Source organism: Capricornis sumatraensis, chromosome 22 (assembly GCF_032405125.1).
Source record: "Capricornis sumatraensis isolate serow.1 chromosome 22, serow.2, whole genome shotgun sequence".
Lineage (NCBI taxonomy): Eukaryota > Metazoa > Chordata > Mammalia > Artiodactyla > Bovidae > Capricornis > Capricornis sumatraensis.
The window spans coordinates 16,171,734-16,178,349 of NC_091090.1; positions in this window are offsets into that span (position 1 = coordinate 16,171,734).

A 6,616-nucleotide genomic window follows, 5' to 3' on the forward strand; every position below is an offset into this window, starting at 1 on the left:
TCCCAATTCCACCAAACCCTACAGTACAAAACTTCAGTAAAACCAAGGCAGAGTATCCAAGGTAAAATCAGTCTGCTCCCAACCAACCAAGAAAAAGATATCACTTGGTATGAATAGCCATTTACATTTTGACAAGATCCAGGCTTGAGAAAATCAATTTCATTTCTAGTAAGATTTGTGTCATTGCCACTAAAATCCTTATAATTTATGTTGCATGGTATATAATTGTGTCGGGTGACTACAAATGAGCTGTATAGTTAAAACTATAGTTAACTGGTTCTTGCATAGTCAGGTGGTTACCATGCTGGAGAGTTCCATGGACAGAGGTACAGTCCAGGGGTTCACAAAGAATCGGACACGACTGAGTGACAACACTTCCACTTTTTGTTTTTTACCATGTTGGGGACAAGTAGCTTCCCTCTTTTTACTCTGTTTTAAAACAGTGCTGCAGGGAACACCCTTATACATCACTGGAGGAAAGATCCTCAAAGGAGACACATCTCAACTCAAGAGCCTAAAGGCTGTCTGCAGAGACTGATCTCACAGAATGATCCTTCTCTTCTCTTCCTTGGCTGTTGGACACAGTGACTTGCAACCTCTCCTTCTAAAACACATGTTTCAAGGGTGCACACAAGTTCAGAAAGTGAGTTCTTAAATTTAAAAAAGACTTTGAAAACTTGGGTTTGAATCCCAGTCCTGCTATTTGTAACTGTGTGACCTTGGGCAAGTTACTCAACCTCTCTAAGCCTCAGTTTCTTCATATCTAAAATAACCTGATCTGTGAGGTCTAAATATTCCAATTATTGCACTGCTCAGAAACAAATGTTCCATTATTAAAGGACACAAACCAAAAATTAACCCAAACTTTTGCATTGTTTCTCTCAGCCACAATATGTTCTTTTCCTGAAGCGATATCTGATATGAAACACCATCTCCATTTTGCTTGCCTAGGAAGATATGTGGTAACTTTTCTGCCTTGCAGCACCAAACCACAGTATAGCTGAACCCCACCACTGTGCATTCTGGCTCTAATTAAAGGCATGTTCTCTGCAACAGGGCTCTGAGAAACAGTAAAGAGGGTTTGTTTCAGATTCTGGCTTTATTAAGCAGATGAATGCAGTCAGCAAGCTCTTGTGAAGCGCTTTGCAGTGAGTAGCAGGTGTCCTGTATCCGTCTGATTATGTTAACGTAGAAAGGGCTCACTCTAGCTCTAGGCAGTCTTCACGCCAGCAATCAGACTCTGCCAGGGCGGGGGACTTTGCCCTTTGTGGGTTGGATAGCTGGATACCTGTCATCTGATTTTCTGATTGGAAACTGCTGTTTTTATAGAAGGACCTAAATCCCCTCGTTATCTCCAGCCCTTCTCTCACTACTTTCTGCTCTATGAAGAACCATCCAGGCAGTCACCGCAGCTCCAAGAGTGCCTGGGATGGGCACCTCTCTCCAACTGCCTGTTTGGCTTTTTATAGCCTGACTCTGTGTAGAATCTCCTCATTTCCTATCTGAAGATAAATCAGGCGTCCCCTAGGTTTGTCTGTCTCAACAACTCATTCCCCTAGGCTTCTAAAAAAAAAAGTCTACAATTAATCTATTTGACATAGAAATTAAAGGAAGGAATGTCTAACTTGCACTGTGGTCCTAACCTAAGAAGAATCTAAGATGGTTAAAATGCTAGTATCACTGTCTCTTACCCAGAAAAGCAGTCTTGTTAACAGGTGCGGGGCCTGATCTGAGCAGAATGCTGCCGCTGGTAACTGGAGGCCAAGCGCTTGTTCTCCTGAACACCAGACACCTTCCCAGCTGGTCAACTCTTTTTAACTGTTTCCATCAATGGGAGTTGAAGCAGTAGGAGCTCCTGAGGAGAAGATGGGACCTTGTGTTGATGAAAAGTAATGAACTGTCTTGTTTATCTGATTCTTTCATTTTAGATGAGCCTATGAATCCTGCACAATAAATACACAGATGCTGGAACTCTTTTGTCTGCACCATCCCCAAACAGTGTGCCCACCAGGGGTTACCCAAGCTCATCAGTTTAATCTCCAAGCAGGATTTTCAGCTTGTTGCTTTACCAGAGTCTAATCTGGATCCCCACGTCAAGTCCAGTTTCCAGACCCACTCTCCCTGCTGCCCATCTTCCCCAGGACCTGTGAATACTCAAGTCTCGAGTGACTTCTGTCATCTAGTCGCTTATTGAATTCTGGATATCTCCAATTCAGCAATAGTTGTTGGATGCCCATTTTTCGCTAGGTCCTGCTCTAGGTGTTTATGCCCCAAACAAAAGAAAAAAAGCCATTGTAAGCTACATTCTAGTAGAGAGTCAAAAGATCAAAAGCTTCCCACAAAGGTTTTATCAGATCCTCTGGAGGTGGTTTAGCAGTGCTGCCTACCTAAAAGCCAGCATAGTGGGTGTGCCTTCATCCACATGTTTCCGGAGATGGGATTTTGGATAAGTGGGTCCTGTGGCGGTGAAGAAGGGTTGAAGTGATGGAGCTTGGATTCAAGCCTGGTTAGGGTGGAAAATGAAGACAGGAGGGAGGTGATAATTAGACTATAGATGAGTCCAGGGCCTGCAGGAGGTACCACAGGATCAAAGAACAGTATCTGAAAGAGAGAGCTGGGAGTTGGAGAACTGATGTGTGGATTTAGTATTTAAAGACTGGAATATTTCTATAACCCAACAATCATGTTCTTATCTCAAAATAAAATGATGGGGCTTTGCTTCATGAGCACTCTCCTTCATGAAAGTAACCTCATTTGTTTTAATTATATATGTGTGTTAGTCACTCAGTCCTGTCCAACTCTTTTTGACTCCATGGACTGTAGCCCACCAGGCTCCTCTGTCCATGGGATTTCCCAGGCAAGAATACGGGAGTGGGTTGCCATCCCTTCTTCAGGGAATCTTCCCGACCCAGGGATCGTACCTGGATCTCTCACATTGCAGGCAGGTTCTTTACTATCTGAGCCACCAGGGAAGCCCCTGTAATTATATAGATCATATGTATTTTATTAATATTATTGTTTATACAATAAATTTATTTAAATAATAAAATTATAATTTATATATATTTCTATGTTATATGTTAATACATTGTTCTTATGGATATATTCTTATATATTCATTTGAAGATAGCATATTTTAAAATAATATGTAAGAGCTTCATTTTTTTGATATATTTTTACTTTATCACTCACTTTGTTTTCCACCTTAATCTCCAGCTGCAACAGTCAAAACAAATTAAGCATTAAGATGCTGTTACAAAAATCTTTGGTTCCTGTCCTTTTCTTGCATCTATCTCACCTACATTTGTCTTTTTTGACTATTCATCACCCAGACTACTTTCATATTAATCACTAATTCCCTTCCTTATGAAGCAAAGCCCACTTCCCCACAAAGAAGCTGAAAGTACTTGCTTTCCCAGAATTCCTTGTGGCTAGAGCTACATACATAACAAGGATGCCTTAATTTGGCACTCTCAACCTGTGAACTGGGAATGGGATTTAAAGATGCTGGGACCAGCAGAATCATGTTCTGTGAGAGAGGTGGCTTGTAAGTAATTTCTAGAAGCAGTTGTGACAGTGGCGCTTGCAGGATGGTCCCTGGTCAAGGGTATCTGCCATATAAGCTCTGGTGTGTATGCCAGATGCTGGGGGCAGTGCTGACTATAGAACCACCAAACTGGTTCTGTAGTACAATTTCGGGTGTTACCACTAGCTGTGTAGCTGCTAAACCTCTTTCTGATATATCCTTTTAATCCTTTCAATATATCCTTTTTCTAATTACTATACCCAGAAGTCATTTCTGTTGCATACACCTGAGTCAGAAGACTGACCCAGCCTGGTCCAGCCTTGCCTTAGTCCTGTGAGCTGGCCTGTATCCTTCCAAAACATGTTCTTTTGATTTGAGTTGGCTGCATCAGGTTCTATTACTTGTGTAGGTGGCAGATGTGATGGGGAAGAGTCTGAGCTTCGAGGCTACCTTTTACTTGCTCTGTGACCGTTAGCCAGTTACCCAACTTCTGTGGGTCTCAGGTGTTGTTGTTCAATTGGTTAGTTGTGTCTGACTCTTTGCGACCCCATGGACTGCAGCATGCCAGGCCTCCCCATTCATCACCAACTTCCTGAGCCTGCTCAGACTGATGCCCATTGAGATGGTGATGCTATCTAACCATCTCATCCTCTGCTGCCCGCTTCTCCTCTTGCCTTCAATCTTTCCCAGCATCAGGGTCTTTTCCAATGAGTCAGCTCTTTGCATCAGGTGGCCAAAGTACTGGAGCTTCAGCTTCAGCATTTGTCCTTCCAGTGAATATTCAGGGTTGATTTCCTTTAGGATTGACTGGTTTGATCTCCTTGTTGGCCAAGGGACTCCCAAGAGTCTTCACCAACACCACAGTTCTAAAGCATCAATTCTTTGGCATGCAGCCTTCTTTATGGTCCAGCTCTCACATCCATACATGACCACTGGAAAAACCATAGCAATGACTATGATGTCTCTGCTATGTGATGTCTCTGCTTTTTAATACACTAAGTTTGTCATAGCTTTTCTTACAAGGAGCAAGCATCTTTTAATTTCACAGTTGCAGGTACCATCTGCAGTGATTTTGGAGCCCAAGAAAATAAGGTCTGTCACTGTTTCCATTGTTTCCCTATCTATTTGCCATGAAGTGATGGGACTGGATGCCATGATCTTAGCTTTTTGAATGCTGAGTTTTAAGCCAGCTTTTTCACTCTCCTGTTTCACCTTCATCAGGAGGCTCTTTAGTTCCTCTTCACTTTCTGACGTAAGTGTTGTGTCATCTGCGTATCTGAGGTTACTGATATTTCTCCCGGCAATCTTGATTCCAGTTTGAGCTTCATCCAGTCCAGCATTTCCCATGATGTACTCTGCATAGAAGTTAAATAAGCAGGGTGATAATATACAGCCTTGACGTACTCCTTTCCCAATTTGCAACCAGTCCGTTGTCCCCTGTCCGAATCTAATTGTTGCTTCCTGACCTGCATACAGGTTTCTCAGGAGGCAGGTAAGGTGGTCTGGTATTCCCATCTCTTTAAGAATTTTCCACAGTTTGTTGTGATCCACACAGTTAAAGGCTTAGCATAGTCAATGAAGCGGAAGTCTCAGTTACTAGCTCTAAAAGATAAGAGGACACTTCCTTCTGACCTGCTCTGGTTATAGGATTTGGGTGATCTCTCTCTCAAAGGTCTGTGCTGAGTATGAGGGACAGCTTGAACTGCTCATTGTTGATGCCACCCCTTCCCGCTGCCCATGGAAGGTTCTCTCTCTCTGTCTTGTCTTTTAGATTTTATCTTGGCTGTGCTGGGTCTCTGTTGTGGAGCACAGGCTTTCTCTAGTTGCAGGACGCTGTCTCTAGCGTGATCAGGCTCAGGAGCTGTGGGTCATGGGCCTCGTTGCCTCCTGGCATGTGGGATCTTAATTCCCTGACCAAGGATGGACCCCCATGTCCCCGACATTGAAAGGTGGATTCTTAACCACTGGACCACCAGGGAGGTCCCTGGAAGCTTCTATTTTAAGTTCATAACATTCTAAAGCATCTAGATTTATCACGTCTTCTCTTCTATTCATCATCTTCCCTTCAAAAACACTGGGTGAGACTGGGACAGTGGACATTCTGAAAGTTAAAGGAGATGAGAGACTAAGGGGAATGGAAGGAACTTCCTAAAAGCTCAGGGAGGAGAGACAGATGTGTCCTTAACATTATCCTCTTGCATATGGCTTCTTACAAGGAGCTTCCTCAGCCAACATACTTTGCATCTTAAGTGCCAGGTCCTGGAACAGAGTGTGCCGTGCTCAGCCCTTCCTCTTCTCTTCTCAAAATCCTTCGATAAGTTTTCTAAATAAGTGCCTAGTCTTTGCTCTTTTCTGTTCTAATCCATGCACCATACCTTATCCCAAGGTGGCTTTCTAAAGTATACATGAGGTCATGTCTTGGCCCTGTGTATCTCCTTGAGTCATGGGCAAATGAATTACATTTTCCAAGCCTCAGTTTTCTCATCTATAAAATGAGGATAGTAATACCTATGTCATGGGGGTTTTTGTGAAGACTAAATGAAATGGTAGGTATGTAGCCTGGAGCGTAGTGCCTGGAACATAGCAAGAGTTCCTGCGTTAACTATTGCTATTACTACCATTATTGCCCGGGGTACATAGCTGTCTGGTCCAGTGGTCGTGAGCGCTTGCCAGGGAGTCAGACACAGCTGGCTCTGTCTTTACTATTCATATGAGCTTGGGCAAGTCAGGTTACCTCTCCTCATTTCCTTTCCATGAAAATAAATAAATAAAAATCCTTCCACTCAGGGTTTCTGTGAGGGTGAAATGAGATAGTATATGCATTTCAGAATTAGGTTAGGCTAATAGATGGCCCTAAACAAGCCATTACCCCTACCCCCATAAAAGCTGAAGGGAGACTGAGTTGTTACTAAGGACTCAAATTCTTCCTGTCTCTGTCCTTCACCATCCTTGGGGGTTGCCTAGTAGCCCATGACAGCAAAAGTTTTAAGACTTCCTGGAATTTCCACCCAACAACTTCTAATTGCACATCATTGTCCAGCATGTAGTATAAAGTCACATCTAGCTGCAAGTAAAACGAGAATTAAAGTT